The sequence below is a fragment of the Gopherus evgoodei genome, chromosome 2, assembly GCF_007399415.2.
Source record: "Gopherus evgoodei ecotype Sinaloan lineage chromosome 2, rGopEvg1_v1.p, whole genome shotgun sequence".
Taxonomy (NCBI): Eukaryota; Metazoa; Chordata; order Testudines; family Testudinidae; genus Gopherus; species Gopherus evgoodei.
The window spans coordinates 204,069,192-204,087,388 of record NC_044323.1 but is presented as its reverse complement, the minus strand read 5'-3'; the positions used below and the strand labels follow the sequence as shown (position 1 = coordinate 204,087,388).

Genomic DNA, 18,197 nt, shown 5'->3' with positions numbered 1-18,197 from the left:
ATCTGTTGTCCTATAGGAAAACTTAGACCAGGTATCTCTTGCTGAAATATTGTGAATCTCCCATCTTTGTGCAGGTCAGTAGTATTCCGGTAAATCAAAAGAACATGCCTGCAAAAAGCCTTAATATCAACAGCTGGCACTTTAATTAGAAATGAAGAAAATAAATGTTCTGGGGAGAACACTCGTGTTAGCAACATGACCACTTATGTTAAATTTGGTATATAGGACAGTTACCTAGTAAATTAAATATAAGTAGATCAAAGTTTGTTGCATTATTGCACTCTAATATACCTGCAAATTAATTCAAATGGCATGTTTGGATCAGTAAAAGTTTTTATGAAAATAACATCTATACATTTCTTTTTCTGTAAACTTGCGCAATAACTGCTGTGTGAGAGTTAAAAGTTGAGATTCTAATTCTTATTTAGCAGAAGGAAAATATTTTTGCAGTATTCTATAATTTTTAAATGCAAAAATGTCTGAATTGTTTTACTGGTTTTTTTTTTTCTGGTTTTGCTAGTTGTTTTTTTCAGGTGCTTCATTAAAATTTTCTTCTTTCTTTTTTATCCAATGTCTTTTCCCTATGTTGTTTTTCCTTTATTTATTTATTATTTTATTTATTTGCACAAATCTTTCTCTGGGCACTTTCTAGATTCTCTCATATGCCCCATTTGAGTCTCCGTCCCTTCTTAGCAAAGCTGTACTTTCTTTTTTATTTATCTCATATCAGATACTCTTTTTTCTTCCTTTCTATTTGCCTGGTGCTTCTTGCAGCATCAATCATATTTATAAGTTAAAATGTACTACCATACTTTTATTAAATGTTTAATATGGTGAGAAAGCCCTCTTTGTTTTTCCATAAATTTGATTTGTATAGTAATGCTTACAAACCTCACTAAGCTTTATAGAATTGCAAACTGGGGACCTGATTCAACTTCATGGAAGACAATGAGAATTTTGCCTTTGATTTCATTTTCAGCAGTGCCAGACCATACATGCATATAAACTTATTTCTGAAAATTTACTTTAAAAAACCCTGTAGACACCAATTCTATTATCATGGCACCTGCCTCATAAATTAAAATATGCAATATAATATAGCATGGAGGACTGCCCATACACCATTAAATATCCACCAAACATCAGCACACAGACCCTGCTCAACAGCTAGAATGGGAAAGAAAGCTATTTGGATCACTTAGCTCAATCCACTACAAAATGCAGACATTTCTTTGTTAGCATGGACATCCATTATAACAAATTTAACCGTTTTATAGAATCCAGTAAATTGTTTGTATATCTTTGTAATCCTTGATTTAGCTGTGTCTGCGAGCCTCCTTGATGAAAATTTAAGTAGTGTTATGATACATAACCTTTTTTGTGCTGTGTCAGGATGTGAACCAAACCAAAAACTTTATAGTAGTGCTTTGATCACGTTACATAGTTTGTGCATCTAAATGCACAGTGCGTTCCTACTGACATATCTTTACACAAATATCAAAAGCAGTTTCTCTGATAATGTCTGTAGTTTGTCAGTTTCACACATGCAAATTTTTACTTGTAAAATTTTAATGGTAAGCCTCATTGTAATACTTTGATTGATGGAGGGTTCTAGTGCAAGTGGTGAACTGCTCTTTATTCCTAGGTGACTGTTCTTTATTCAGTGGTTAAGGGAAGCCCCTACTATTAACACTGAGAGTTACATGCACATGAGGAAGAAAGAATGTGCCTAAAATACTACAGTTGGATGCAGGAGACTTCACTTTAAATCCTGGCCCTGCTACAGACTTCCTGTGTAACTTTAAGCAAGTCAGTTAATTACTCTATGTCTGAAAAATGGGAGGAAGAGTATTTCTTTTCTCCCACCCTTTTTCTGTTTTGTCTCCTGATATTGTGTGTTCTTTCGGAGGTAGGGAGAGCACACTGTCTCTTAATATGGGTTTGTCCAGTGCCTAATGTAATGATGCTTTGAACTTAGGGCCTTCATGCACTAATACAAGTAATTATATTAGTAACAGCAAAAAACAGGTGAGTCACACATTAACTTTAGCAGAATATTTAATCAGGTTTCATGTGTTCCATTAGCTTTTACTTCATGGAATAAGAGCTAGGTAGCCAAATATTAGGATGGCAATACCATTTGTTTTGCTCTTGTGGGATTCACGCAAAACAAACCAGAAGTCTCCTGGATGTATGGAAAATATTTTCAATATATATTTAATTGACTCTCTAGGATGAATTTTCAAATCAGTGTATGAAGATTTAGCTGTGCCACTTCTGTTCATGTTAGTTGTATGGCTAAATCCCTACTTTGCTTTGCCCTACTTCTCCCCCCTTAGATCTGTTCACAACTCAGCAGGTGATTTTTCTCCACATCGCTATCCAATTCCCACCTCATTCCTGCTTATTAGGAAACAAACTAGGGAGCTAACAAAACATTTGCCATGTTTTGCTGTTCATTTATGCTGCTATTTGTCTCCTCCCATCCCCCTTCTGTGTCTCCCTAAGGTCTTCTGTTCAGAGACTGTTTGTAAAGCACCTGGCTAACTGCTGGTGCTAAACAAATAATAAATCCAGGTACGTCTTCTTAGAAGCATATCCCTGTGAGTTGCACATACAGTGAAACCTGCAGTAAACCTCCAGTAGGCAACAACTTTCTTAAAGTATAATTTTTAACCTTATTCTTAAGGTTTCCACATTACAGTTTGTTTGTTCTTTAGTTAATGGTCATTTCTATTAGGCAACCAGTTTCTGGATGGTTGCTTTAGACAATTTTATTGCCGCTCATTCTTGGTTACACAGGCTCACCAAAAGTCTGCTAATGTAACTAGATCCAAGAAACATCAGTTTGCTTTCTCTCCTATGAACAGATTATAAAGCCTGTGTATTAAAAAAATGTTTTAATGAAGAAAGGAAAATGAATAACAATCAGTATTGTGTTGGAGGGCTGGTGGGTGGTGATTGGTAGTCACAAACTAAAAGATGAAGAGCTTTTGTACAGGGTGCTAGAAATGGAAAATCTTCTCTTCCCTTATTGTTTCATTTTCATGCACAAGTTTATGATGATAACCTAACGTCGATAAATTTCTGGGAGCTCAATGACCATTCATGCTTTTCCTACATTATTATTTATAATGCAAAAGAAAAAATTTGAAGGCTACCTGAGAGAGAAAATGCCTGTGGATTAAAGTAGTTTAATTAGCTTGGTGTTAAAAAACATAGGATGGAAGAGAGAAGAAAGGGATGAGAGGAATCTGTGGATTCTGGAGGTTGCCACAGAAACAGAAATGCTGCCTCAATCAGTCATAGGTCAACTGATGGGGCCTGTTTGAGAAAAAATAACATAAAATAGAAAAAGCAGGCTGCTTGGAGTTTCACACACGTATAGTCATTTACCCAAGAGTATTGTTCCATTTTCATACTGGTGGCTGTGTTTGTTGCTATACAGCATAAGTAGGAAGGGTTCTGTGCCACAGACATTATATCGGCATAACCAAAAAGCAGAAGAGGAGTTGATAGAGCAACTTTATCTGGATTGGCATCAGCAACGTCAGTACAAATTGTGGTCCATATATACTCTTGATCTTTGAGCAAAGCTCTAGTTGATATAAACAAGACGTCCATGCAGAAATAAGGAGTACAGAGTCTCCCTGCACATGGCACATATAGCAGAACTGTGGCAAATTGCAGTGTTTTCAGGACTTGTACCCCTGCACAAAGGGAATAAGGTTTGCTCCTTAGTGTTAGGTAATTCCTGCTCAAATTTTTAAATGAAAATTAAATTGGAATTCCAAGTCAGGGAGGTAGGTTAGAAAAAGTAAAATAAAAATCTAAGAATATTTGTGAGGTCTAAAATCCTCCTTTGGAAGATTCTCCAAGAGACACCTTGCTCTGTTAAGTCGTTGTTTGCAGAAACTAGTTTTAACCATACATAGCTAATTCATCCTCCTCCTACTAAAAAGCATTTGAAATTTGTGTAAGCAGAAAAACCCACTGTCAATGCATTGTTTGAATGAACATAGGGGGATATTCACCCTTCCTACCCAAATCTGTAACGACTTTGTGTAAGGAGCTAAGCGGAGAGACAAGATGAGATTCACCTTGCCTCTGAGCTGTAGGCAGGATGTTTGACTTTAGCACAGCCCTGCCAACTTCCTGTGCTGGAATTTCTTGCCTCTGGATCCAAGTGAATTAATAACCAGCATTTCAACCCAAGCCTCTCTTCAACCCAGGCTGACCCATACACAGGGTTTCTGTAGATGGCCTTGCTCTGTTCCTCCTTTAATTAATGACTGGCAAAATGTGGCATTCTTTGTCACTTGGTGTCACCAAAACAACAACAAAGTGAAGACTGGGTGCAAAAGTAGAAATGTGTATTTGATTGTGGAAACTATTAAAGGAAAAACACAGCTGGTCTGAGAATGCTTCCATGCCATTTATAATGTGGAGAAAACCACATTGTTAGTACGTTAAGCACAAACTGTTTGAATTTTTAAGGCTTTTATTCTTTTAATAACTAATTTTCACTGCTAGGAAAAAATCTTGCAAAGATTTTTACAAGCTCTAATTACATGTTATATAACGCTGGAGAAAGTGTATTTTGAATCTTGAAGGTTGGGGTTTTTTACTTCTTTTTTTTTTTCCTTTTTTTCCAAAAAGGGATTATAAGAAAGTGCACGAGCTTTAGAACAATAGCATTTTAATATAAGACTGTCTAATGTAACTTTGAACTATTTATACTTTGCAGAGAGATAGTGCAGGTACTTGTGTTTTGTGCAATTATGCTTATGTAATCAGCTTTTCTAGGAAGATATCCATTTGACTACTTTATTTTTGGAAATGTACTCCAACAGAGAGCTAGAATGTGTGTATCTGTATAGCTATTTTTATATAATTTTCAACTTCAATTCTAAATCTGTTTTTTGTATCTGTCAAGAGCTCTCACTGTACCTATAAACTCTATGGTGCTGACTTATGACCCATGGCAGACTAGTCTATGAATTGAGCTTTCAGAATCATTTGGCAGTTGTTTGCTCTGCTCTTCTCCCCACCCCCACGCCCCAAAAATTCCTGTTTAAATTTAGCTGGTAATTTTTAAAAGGAAAAAATATATAGCTTGAATAATTAGAATTTTCTGTATACTATGTAAACAGTAGCTTGTGCTGTGACTTTGATTTTGATCTTTATTTCTAGTCAATTTCCTCCCTCCAGAATTTTCCTGGAATGGCTCAGTTTAGAGATGTACACTGAGATGTTACAATAAATTGTTTGAAAATCTGAATGAAGCTCCTAAACAAATCTGATCACTGACACAAATGTAAATATATGTGAATGTTAGAACATGCAACACAACTGCATGTGGTACAGTCTAGACTCTTTAAATGTAAATTCACAAGTAAAACTAAAGCAATACAAATCTAATTATCAGTCAAAAGGGTTGATGCTAGGTCAAGTAATTGGATTTATATGAGAACTATATTGACAGGATAGGATATCTATTCACAGATTCCTATAAGTGGTTGCATGCAAGTTTATGTGGATTGGACATGTATTTTATTTCCTACAGTAACATTCACTGTTGCCTTAATTTCCCTGAATCAAATACAGTTTTAAAATAGTACTGTGACATTATTGACTATGAAAGTGTTGCAGTCTTATGACATTCCACATAGAATTGTTTAGCAATTTTCGATTGTGCGTTATGTTATAAATTATGTTATGAACAGGGTCATGCTTTCATATTAACAGAAATGGTCATACATGATGCACTGAGCCTTCCAGAAAGATTCACTGCCATTTTCCTGTATTAATGAATTACATCTTGCAAGCATTATCCACATTGACATGACCCCATCTATTTTTCATCCATTCCTCCATCTTGAATGACTCTGTAAAGCACAATCTAATCCAGAATGAGATTTTGCACCTCCTGGATATGAAAGTATAGAAAATGTTCCCTCCGAAGAAAGATTCTCAGTGTTATACTCCATTTTCTTTATTGTTCAGAAGTATAAAGGAGAATCCAAGCCATCCTAGATCTCAAAAGGCTCAACAAGTGGATAAAGAAAGTGAAGTTCCAGATGGAGAGCCTAATCTTTGTAGTGGCATCGCTGTCCCAGGGGGATTTACTGACTTCAGTGGATCTAGCAGATGCATATACCTCTGCATCCCAATCTGACCATTCCATCACATGTTCCTAAGATTTGCTTATGATAGGAAGCATTATGAATATTGGATGCTCCCATTTGTCTTATCCTGTGCCCCTAGGTCTTTACAAAGATGTTGGTGGTAATGATAGCCAGACTCAGGTCACAGGAGAGCCAATTGTTCCCCTTCCTGGATGACATCTTAATCAGAGTTCCATCTCCAGCAGTGGCACACAGAGCTACATCCCTGACCTTGAATCTCATGCAGACGCATGGCTTCATTATCAACATCAAGAAAAGCTCCTTGGTTCCCTCCACCCAAATACCCCACTTGGAGATGGACATAGACACTTGGATTGCAAGCATATGTCTATCTCAATAGAGGTTCCAGAAGATTCAAGACCTCCTCATGTTGTTTTGGAACAACTCGTTCTTCTTCGAGTGCTTGCTCATATCCATTCCAATTAGGTGTGCGCGCGCTGCGTGCATGTTCGTCGGAGACTTTTTACCCTAGCAACACTCAGTGGGCCAGCAGGTCGCCCCCTGGAGTGGCGCCGGTATGGCGCCTGATATAGACCCCTGCTGGCCCGCCCGCTCCTCAGTTCCTTCTTACCGCCCGTGTCGGTCGTTGGAACTGTGGAGCACGGCTAGCCGTTCTCCCCTCCCTAGCGTTTCACTCTTCTACAGTTTAGTGTATATAGTTCTGTTATTATAGTAATAGTTGTAGTTATAAAGCTAGTTAAGTGTAGTTGTAAATAGTTATACAGAGGATCGGGGGTTCGCCCCTTTTCCTCCACGCGGTGCCGGGGCCCATGCCCGGTTCACCCGGCTTTAAGCCTTGTGCGGCCTGTCATCGGCCGATGCCCACAGGAGATCCATACGACTCCTGCCTGAGGTGCCTAGGCAAGTCCCACCTTGTGGACAAGTGCCGGATCTGCAAGGCGTTCAAGCCCCGAACGAAGAAGGAGCGGGACAGTCGCCTGAAGCAGATCTTGATGGAGGCAGCGCTGACTCCCCCACCGTCGGCACCGACTCCGGCACCGGGGCCAAGTGTCGCCTCCGCTCCGGACCACCTGGCACCGGCAAAGGCTTCAACTTCCCGAAGCTCGGCACCGGCCTGGCACCGCTCCCACTCCCCGAGGAGCAAGAAGCACAGGGCTCCTGCGGTGCCTACAACTGCACCGCAGTCTGAGTGTGCCTCCAAACCTGACTGCCCGGCACCATCATCCGCCGCGGCACCGAGCATCGTCGCACCGTCGACTCCGGCTCCTCAGGGACCGTTGAGTCCGGTGCATCTCAGCTCCCCAGTGAGAACAGCGGTTGAGCTCGTCATGCCCTCCATGCCGGAGACCTTCTCCGTTGCACGCGACCTCATCGCCATGACAGAGCCTGAGTTGCCCCAACCCCTGGCACCGCCGGTGCGGGTTCTCCAATCGATGGGCAAGCCCACCATGGTGCGGCCGCATTTGCCGCGCACTACTGGGCATCGATCCTGTTCCAGATAGAGGGACCACTCTCAACGTCGCCGCTCGAGATCCAGACGCCACTTGCAGTCCCGAGACCGCTACCTGCGGCACCAGTCGTACTCGCGGCACCATTCAAGATCCCGGTCGCCGTCGTACTACTCTCTGCACCGGTCTAGATCGCGGCACCGACGTTCCTACCGCAGCCGATCCCGGCACGGCAGCGTACGGCACTGGTCGACCTCCCGGCACCGAGCTGGTAGCAGGTCCCGGTCCAGATCGAGGTACCACCATGACTCCCGGTACCGCTCGCCGGCACCGCGCAGCGACGTCGGGGTGCGCAGAGGCCTGACGCAGTCATCAACGGCTCCTCCATGGCCTTCAAGGCACTCGTCCGCTTCTTCCCGGATGGACAGCGCCTCTTACGGGGGTTCGGATGTGCAGGCCCACCTGGACCAGGGACCACCACAATGGTCCTTTTGGACGCCCTGGGCATACCACCAAGCCCAGGGCGAACCTTCGGGCCCCACTCGCTCCGGCCAATCGGAGCATCGTGCACCAGAGGCCACGGTCAGCCGCCCCTCCTCCCCCAGGTATGGAGGAAGTCCCTATGGATCCCCTGGCGCAGCAGGATGCTCAGGAAGTGGAGGTCCCTCTGGACGAGACTTCCGTTCAGGAACCACTCCTCCCTGGGGTGTCTTCTTCCTCGTCCCCAGATGAGGTGGTAGCGGGCACATCTTCATCAGGGCCCCCGCCGATTGATCTCCGGGCACACCAGGACCTTCTGAGGCGAGTTGCCCAGAACATAAACCTTCCTGTCGAGGAAGTCCCGGAAGTGGAGGACCCGGTGGTAAGCAACCTTTCTGCGGAGGCACCGACCAGGGTAGCCCTCCCCTTCATCGAGTCGATCCAGGCGAAGGCGGACACCATCTGGCAGTCTCCGGCCTCCATTCCACCCACTGCCCGCGGAGTGGAAAGGAAATATATGGTACCATCCAAGGGGTATGAGTACCTCTATGTACACCCCACTCCCTGCTCCCTGGTGGTACAGTCAGTCAATGAGCGGGAACGCCATGGCCAACAAGCTCCTGCGCCAAAATCCAGGGAAGCCAGGCGCATGGACTTGCTGGGCCGCAAGGTTTATTCCGTGGGAGGCCTTCAGCTCCGTGTGGTGAACAGCAAGCCCTCCTGAGCCGTTACAGCCACAACACCTGGGAGACTGTCGGCAGATTTACGGAGCTGCTTCCCCAGGACTCACGCCAGGAATTTTCATCTCTCCTGGAAGAGGGCAGGAGGGTCGCCAGGACCTCCCTACAAGTGTCTTTAGATGCCGCAGATTCGGCAGCAAGAACACTGGCATCGGGCGTAGCCATGCGCCGTATATCGTGGCTGCAGTCTTCCGGACTATGGCCGGAGCTACAGTACGCGATTCAGGACCTGCCATTCGATGGGCAGGGCCTTTTCTCTGAGAAGACAGATCCCAGGCTACAGAGCCTGAAGGATAACCGGGTCATCATGCGCTCACTGGGAATGCACACGCCTGAGACTCAGAGAAGGCCATTCCGCCCCTACCATCAGCGCACTTACCCCCCGCCTCGCCCCAGACAAGATTTCAACCGGAGGCGAGGTCGGCCGAACTGTAGACATCAGCCAGGTCCTCAAAGGGGTAATACTTCCGGATCCGACAAGCCACCACAGGGACCCAAGGCGAACTTTTGAAGGTGCGCCCGAGAGCAGCGTACCAATCCCTTCCCTGGATCCACTTCATTTCCTCAACCGCCTCCGCCACTTCCTGCCATCATGGTCCCAGCTAACCTCAGATCGTTGGGTCCTGCGCATGGTGCAGTTTGGTTACCATCTTCAGTTTGTTTCTCCACCCCCCTCCCATCCTCCCTCCTCGTCCCTCTTCAGGGACCCCTCTCACGAGCAACTTATCGTCCAGGAGGTTCACAAGCTCCTGCTCATTGGAGCTATAGAGGAGGTGCCAAGGGAGCTAAGGGGCAAGGGGTTTTATTCCCGGTACTTCTTAATCCCCAAGTCAAAAGGGGGCCTTCGACCCATCCTGGACCTGCGAGGCCTGAACAAATTCATCAAAAAGTTCAAGTTCCACATGGTAACCTTAGGAACCATCATTCCCTCCCTGGATCCTGGAGATTGGTACGCCGCTCTCGACATCAAGGACGCATACTTCCACATTGCGATCTTTCCCCCGCACAGGCGGTATCTTCGCTTGGTGGTAAATCAGGACCACTACCAGTTCACGGTCCTCCCCTTTGGGCTCTCCTCAGCCCCTCGGGTGTTCATCAAGTGTATGGCGGTTGTCACTGCTGCCCTGCGCCGTCGTCGTATCCATGTCTTCCCTTACCTTGACGACTGGCTCATTCGAGGCACGTCGGAGGCGCAGGTGACCGGGCACATCACCATCATCACGGAGCTGTTTGCGAGTCTAGGCTTGACCATCAACCCAGACAAGTCCACTCTGGTGCCCACACAGAGCATAGAGTTCATCGGGGCAGTGCTGGACTCCAACCTCGCGACGGCCAGCCTCCCCCGGCACCGATTCCAAGCCATAGTGTCCATGGTCACAAGCCTACAGGCCTTCCCGACCACGTCTGCTCGAACGTGCCTCGCTCTCCTGGGACACATGGCCGCATGCACCTTCGTCACCAAGCATGCAAGACTCCGCATGCGCCTGCTGCAGACCTGGCTCGCGTCGGTCTATCGACCGGGCAGGGACGCCATAGACACAATCGTAACGATTCCACCAAATGTTCTCGGTTCCCTAGGCTGGTGGACAACGCCCTCCCAAGTGTGTGCGGGCCTACTGTTTCACGCCCCTCAGCCCTCAGTGTCATTGACGACGGACGCGTCATCGCTGGGCTGGGGTGCACACCTGGGGACCCTGCGTACACAGGGTCTATGGTCACAGAGAGAGTTGACTCTTCACATCAATGTGTTGGAGCTGCGGGCAGTTCGCCTAGCATGCCAGACATTCCAACGCCATTTGCACGGCCGTTGTGTCGCGGTATTCACGGACAATACAACGGCCATGTATTACATCAACAAGCAAGGCGGGACCCGGTCCTCCCCGCTGTGTCAGGAAGCAATACGTCTGTGGGACTTTTGCATAGCCCACTCTATTCATCTAGTGGCCTCCTTTCTCCCGGGAGTGTGAAACACCCTTGCGGATCACCTGAGCAGATCCTTTCTGTCCCACGAATGGTCCATCCGTCTGGACGTCCTCTATGTCATTTTCCGGAGGTGGGGGTTTCCCCAGATAAATCTGTTCGCCTCCAGGTCAAACAGGAAGTGCCAGGTGTTTTGCTCTCTACAGGGTCACTCCCCGGGCTCCCTGTCGGACGCGTTCCTCATTCCGTGGACGGGACGTCTTTGCTACGCCTTTCCACCCTTCCCTCTCGTCCACCGAGTCCTGATCAAGGTCCGGAGGGACAAGGCCCGCCTCATCCTGATCGCTCCGGCTTGGCCGCGGCAGCCTTGGTACACCATGCTGCTCGATCTATCCCTGGCGAATCCAATTGCCCTACCTCTTTGGCCAGATCTGATCACACAGGACTTTGGCAGGATGCGCCATCCGGATCTACAGTCCCTCCATCTGTCGGCATGGCTCCTGGCTGGTTAAGCCAGTCCGAGTTGCGCTGTTCTGATGCAGTACAACAAGTGTTGTTGGGCAGCAGGAAAGCCTTCCACACGTTCAACCAACCTAGCAAAATGGAAACGGTTCTGCTGCTGGTGCAACCAGCATGGCCACGACCCACTCTCCGTGCTAGTCCCCACCATTTTGGACTACGTGTGGCAGCAGGGCTTGGCGATCTCCTCTCTGCGCGTCCATCTCGTGGCTATATCCACCTTTCATCCAGGTGAGGCTGGCAAGTCCGTGTTTTCCCACCCTATGGTGTCAAGCTTCATCAAGGGCCTGGAGCGGCTATACCCTCAGGTCAAACGGCCTACCCCTACTTGGGACCTGAACCTTGTCTTGACTAGGCTCATGGCGCCCCCCTTCGAACCCTTAGCCACATGCTCGCTGCTGTACCTGTCCTGGAAAGTGGCCTTCCTAGTCACTATCACGTCGGCTCGGCGAGTCTCGGAGCTTCGGGCTTTAACCATGGACCCTCCGTATACGGTGTTCCATAAGGACAAGGTACAGCTGCGACCGCACCCGGCGTTCCTCCCTAAGGTTGTCTCCGCCTTCCATATTAACCAAGACGTCTTCCTGCCAGTCTTTTACCCAAAACTGCATTCATCCCGAAGAGAGCAACAGCTCCATTCCTTGGATGTCCGAAGGGCTCTCGCGTTCTATATTGAGAGAACTAAACCCTTCCGACGCTCACCACAATTGTTTGTGGCAGTAGCGGAACACATGAGAGGCATGGCAATCTCCTCCCAGCGTATCGCATCCTGGGTCACGTCCTGCATCAGGACATGTTACGACTTGGCCTGTGTGCCAACGGGGGGGCCCTTACCGCCCATTCTGCCAGGGCTCAGGCTTCGTCAGCCGCGTTTTTGGCTCATGTCCCCATACAGGAAATCTGCCGTGCGGCCACCTGGTCTTCTGTGCACACCTTCGCATCACACTATGCACTGGTCCAGCAAGCTAGAGACGATGCTGCTTTCGGCGCAGCGGTTTTACAGTCTGCAACGTCTCGCTCCGACCCCACCGCCTAGGTAAGGCTTGGGAATCACCTAATTGGAATGGATATGAGCAAGCACTCGAAGAAGAAAAGACGGTTACTCACCTTTGTAACTGTTGTTCTTCGAGATGTGTTGCTCATATCCATTCCACACCCGCCCTCCTTCCGCTCAGTCGAAGTAGCCGGCAAGAAGGAACTGAGGAGCGGGCGGGCCAGCAGGGGTATATATCAGGCGCCATACCGGCGCCACTCCAGGGGGCGACCTGCTGGCCCACCGAGTGTTGCTAGGGTAAAAAGTCTCCGACGAACGTGCACGCGGCGCGCGCACACCTAATTGGAATGGATATGAGCAGCACATCTCAAAGAACAACAGTTACAAAGGTGAGTAACCATCTTTTATTGCATTGAACCTTCAACTGCTAGCCCCCCGAATATCATGCATCATTCCATGGGAGCAATCACACATCAGGCTCCTTCAAGGCTTCTTCTTAATAGTATGGGACCTCTCCCTGGAACTCGTGAAGGATCAAGTGAGGGTTCCAGCACAGATGATGAACTCCTTAAAATGGTGGTCACTCCAGGTAAGTGTCCACAAGGGCATGACTATATGCCTTCCAGATCCCCTCATATTCACAACCGATGCCAGTCTGGAGGGCTGGGAAGCACACTTAGGATCCCAAAAAGCTCAAAGCATCTGAACCCTGGTGGAAAGGACCCACAGCATAAACCTCCTAGAATTAAGAGCAGTCAAGTTGGTGCTATAAAGATTCCCTCTGGCCTAGAGAGGGAACCAAGTCCTGATTCAGTCAGACTGCATAACCAGAATAGCATATGTGAACAGCGCAGGATCAACAAGCCCAGTGTTATATGCCAAGGCAATGGAAATCATGCAGTGGGTGGAGCTGTTTTTCCTCTCCATCAGGGCAGCTCATCTAAAGGGAGATCTGAACAAGAAGGCAGACCGATTTATCAGCCATAAGGTGAATAACTCCGAGTGCTACCTGAATCAGGAAATCTTCGAGTTAATCATCCAATTGTTCAGCCTGCCCTCAACTGACCTATTTGCAAACCACATGATCCCGAACCCGCTAAAGTACTTCACCAGAGAAGCGGACCCTAGATCCATGGGGACAGATGCCCTATCACACAGATGGCCACAGTGCCTCCTCTGAGTTTCCACCTCCCCATTATTAGAGAAGATGGTCCAGAAAATAAAATGAAAACTGGTGACAGTAATATTGGTAACCACACATTGATCAAGGAGACCCTGATTTTTGGACCTGGTAGAGCTGAAATTGGGCTGTCATTACACCTCCCAAAGAGACAGGACATCTTCTCACAAGGTCCTCTGTTTCACCCGGACAGGAATCAGCTGCATCTATCAGCTTGGCTAGTGAAAAGGAAGCACTAGTATCACTGGGCATGTCCTCAAATGTCATAAAAACACTTCTTTCTTGTAGAACAATATTGATCTTGAACGAATACTCCTTTATCTGGACCAGGTTTTGCAGGTGATGCCAGGAACACAAAGCAAACCCTAGAATCCAGAAATTCTGGCTATCTTGGATTTTCTCCAAGAAGGCTTCAACAAAGGTCTCCAGTGCTACATCATTGCACTCAGGTGTCTGCCCTTAGTAGCATAATATTTTCAGGATCTGCAGATTCCTTGGCAGAGAACCCCCAAGTACCCAGATTCCTAAGGGTGATCCATTTAGCCAAGCCAGCAATTAGACCTCTTTTTCCCAAGTGGGACTTGCCCCTTGTATTGAGAGCCGTGACAAAAAATGCCTTCAAATCACTGATGTCAGTGTCAATATTTTATTTGTCCATCAAAACTTGCTTTCTGATAGCCAACATGTCCACAGGCAAGTCTCAGAGCTGACGGCCCTCTGTAGGCAGGAACCTGACTGTGTGTTCCACGAAGATAAGGAGATGCTCAGAACTCTGGAATCATTTATCTCGTAGGTATACTCCTCTTTCCATGCTTCGTGAGAGTTGATTCTACATTCTGTCCAAGGCCACAGCATCCCACCGAAGAGAGATGGCGCAACTTAGCTATCAGAAGGGCTCTGAAAATTTATCTCAAAGAGATCAGCTGCCCTGTTTGTATCCTTTAATTCAAAATGCTAAGGATAGAGCTTCCCAGTCTTCTGTTGCTATGTGGATTAGACTATACATTGTGAGAACATGCAAGGCATCAGAAATTCTAGTTCCAGAAGTGATCAGGGCACACCTCGTGCAATCCCTGGCGACCTTGTGGGCAGAAAGAGCTAATGGATCCACATGAAAACTTGTGAGGCAGCCAGCTGGTCAAATGCTACCACCTTTATCAAGCATTACAAGATGGATTTCCTGTCCTCTGCTGCAGATGATGGCCTGGAAATGATTTTGCTTTTTGAGCAAATATTGGGAGGGATACCATTTTCATTTTTCTGTTCTTTTATCTACATTTGTTCATTGCTCACTTCTTCCTAGGTGTCAGAATTGTGGGAGATATTGAGCAGCAGAATGGAAAATTTCTTATCAATAATTTATTTTCTCCTAGCAGCATTTGCCACAATTCTACCTGGATGGATCTTGAATCAAGGGTCAGATATTAAGTGGAATTGTTACCATATGACCATCTTCCTTGGTCTAATGTGCATAGTTATTTTATCATCTCTGGAATATTTGTTATTAATGATGTTGTGCAAGTTTCACAGCTTATAATAGCTGAATAACTCATCTGGAAGCAAGGAGGAGCTAAGGGAATGTGGCCAGACCATGTGGCTCCAAAACTCTGATTCACCTCCCTGAGCTTCAAGGTGAGGAGAGCAGCCTAGGCTCCAGACATCAAGAATTGTGCAAGACACTGCTAGCAGAAAGGAAATTACTGGTGAGAAATGTTCCATTTTTTCATACTGGTTAATTGTACTGATTTAACCCACTCATTGCCAAACTTCTAGTGGTATTATCTATATGTAAAAGTTTGTTTTCTGGAGCATGGTACATGAAAAGCCCCTATAATCAACCCACTGGTCCTCCAACTGACATCTTTACCTTCTGCAAATGCAGTTCCTCCTGCCATTCACAGAGAGAGAGCATAAACTTTGGAATTGCCAGTTCAAAAACTACATCAATAGCTTTTAAAAACTAGTTTTAAAAGGTACATAATATAGCTCTTAGGAGTGTGTGTGTTGTGCTGTGTATGTCATAAATAGTTATAACGGAACAAGCTCCCTTAGTCGTCTTCATTTCCTATGGACTTTACTCATTGTTTTGAATTGTTCTTAAACAGTACATATCAGAGGCCTAATTATTATGATTTGGTAGTTGCTTTAAAGGAAGAAAATTAGAGGGGGAGATCCCCAGGAAAGAATTAGATTTGATAAGAAATTCCACATACATTACAGAATCTATCTAATAGTACTAGTGTGGCAGCAGAGCACAGTTGGCATTAGTGTTTTGCACTTGTGCTTTGAGCATTACGTTCGTTTTTCCATCTGCGTTTAGGTGTAATTCAGTGTGTTGGTCTTGCTTTATAAAAGATCATACCATTTGTGGTCGGTTGACCTTACAGACAAGCTATTATCCTACTCATGAGTGTGGCAGCTGAGATCAACTGATGCATTTATTCTGATATCCTCTAGATCAGAGGTCGGCACCTTTCAGAAGTGGTGTGCCGAGTCTTCATTTATTCACTCTGATTTAAGGTTTTGTGTGCCAGTAATACATTTCAACCTTTTTAGAAGGTCTCTTGCTATAAGTCTATAATATATAACTAAACTATTGTTGTATGTAAAGTAAATAAGGTTTTTTAAGTGCTTAAGAAGCTTCATTTAAAATTAAATTAAAATACAGAGCCCCCCGGACTGGTGGCCAGGACCCAGGCAGTGTGAGTGCCACTGAAAATCAGCTAGTGTGCTGCCTTCAGCATGCATGCCATAAGTTGCCTACTGCTGCTCTAGATATATATACATTTGTTGGGACTTGAGGCAGGGCATTCTCAGCTGAGGGTCATCTAACTGTGTAATTCAGTTCCCTTGAGCAGCGTGGAGTTTTGCTGTCAAAGCACAATGTGCCCTCCACATGACTCTCCAGTATGCACTGTGCCTGGTGCGTCATATCCACAACAATAGAAACAGGAGCTGACCTGTGAGTGTGAGGCAGATTGTGTTTTGTTCCACTTTCTTGAGAGGTTTTTAAATATTCATGTTTAATGTACTTATAGAGTGTTTAGTATATTTAATTTGACTCACTGCATGTTGGGGAGTCACATAGGCTGGTGGTTGGCAAACTGCAATGGCAGTTACAGACACTTCTTAGGGATGCCGAATACCTCTCTTACATCAATTCCTTGGGGACCCGGGTGTCCAAATCCAAAGCAGTTGGATTTTTAAAAAAAAATCTATTTACAGGTCACCGTTAATAACAAGATAATTATCACACCGGCATGGTCATGCCTCAGAATAAAACAGGTCTTCTGTAACTGAAGTGCTCAGCGTAGTGTCACATGTTGCTGGACTTGGGCCCACTGTGGTCCCAGACTTTTTATTCAGGCTTTGGAAATTATGCTGTAACATGCAAATAGCAGATTCAAGATCTGCAATAAAAGACATTCATTGAGGCCCCAGTCTCAGCCATGACTTAGCCATGTGCTTAATTTTAAACATGTGAGTAGCCCCAATGAGTTCAAAAGTCCTATTGAGTCCAGTGTAGCTACTTACATGCTTAAAGTTAAGTTCATGAGCAAGGCTTTATAGAATCATGGTTTTAGTGGGCATCTCATAGATTCTTTAGCCATGTACTGGTTATTTCTGGATGGGGAGGGGGGCGAGTGGGTGTCGCGAGGGAAGAATCTGAGGAAAGTTCAGAAGTCTCACATAAGTGGAATATCTCATTGCTTTTTATACAAGCAATCTACATTTATTTCTTCATTTATTTATCATTATCTCTTATCTGCAGCATTCTTCTAGCAAAATAAATAGTATTGTGGATTATGATGATGATGTTCCCAGTTTTAAAGAACCGCAGCCTCACAGCAGCAATTTTTTAAAATATACTGTATTAAAACTCCTTTAAACTGTTTTGAATGTATTCCAACTATAAGTCCTTTCCAGTTGCTACCGGTTGCCTGTGTTTGCAACTACCACAACCTGTATTGAGGTCCTGCGATGGCAGAGGGCATTTGCAGTGCTTGTAATGAGAGACAGGCCTGATACTCGACTCTCAGGGAGAAAAGATATTAAACAGAAGAATACATCCAAACCAGTTGGGAATGTCCCTTTTTTCCTGGCCTCTGATACTTTTTTTTTTTTCTTTTTCTTTTTGGTCTGCAGTATATGTTGTGCTAATGAGTCTCACAAGTGACTGTGATATTTGTAATGAAGGCAGACAGTCCAGATGAAAGACACAAATCCTGTATTAGATTAAAACGTGATTTTTAAATGTCAATATTTATTTTATTATTTAGTACATATTATTTCTGTTGAATAATAGTCAGTTATAGATATTGTTTCATTAATTAATTCCCTTTTTTGCTAGACACCTCCAAAGAAGAGAAAACTGCTGCTTCAGTGGTTCTCTTCCTTACTCTCACACACTGCTTCTTTTCCTGCACTTCTTCAGTTGAATCTAGTGAGAAAATATATTTATTTCTTCCATATCATACTCACCTCCTACCCTCCTTTGTAGTTGCAGGTCCAGAAGCTTTTCCTTCTCTCTCTCTCCTTTTCCCCCCTCCCCCGCCCCCCAGGATTTGTACTGGTTGCATTCATAATAAATAATAAAATAAATACTGAAACTAATTTTAAAATACATTGTTTTAAACAGTTTATTTTGTTTGTTTGTTTTGAATATGACTATATTCAAATAATACAAAAATAATTACACTGAGGCCTTGTAGAACAGAACATATTGTTGTCAAATGTGGAAAATATTGATCAGAATAGTTACCCTTT

At 45.1% G+C, this 18,197-nt stretch overlaps 1 protein-coding gene across 4 annotated transcripts in view; it reads left to right on the top strand.

The window, feature by feature from the left end:
* Positions 1–18,197, top strand: part of GNAL (G protein subunit alpha L) — a 315,605-nt gene that overhangs the window by 252,240 nt on the left and 45,168 nt on the right. Inside the window, exon 1 of one of the 4 annotated variants that reach the window (XM_030552734.1) lies at positions 15,115–15,133. The exons of the other annotated variants lie outside the window; for them this stretch is intronic. The gene's annotated coding sequence lies outside the window, so the exon portion shown is untranslated. Of the gene's footprint in view, positions 1–15,114; positions 15,134–18,197 lie in introns of those variants that run through there. 4 annotated transcript variants of the gene reach the window in all.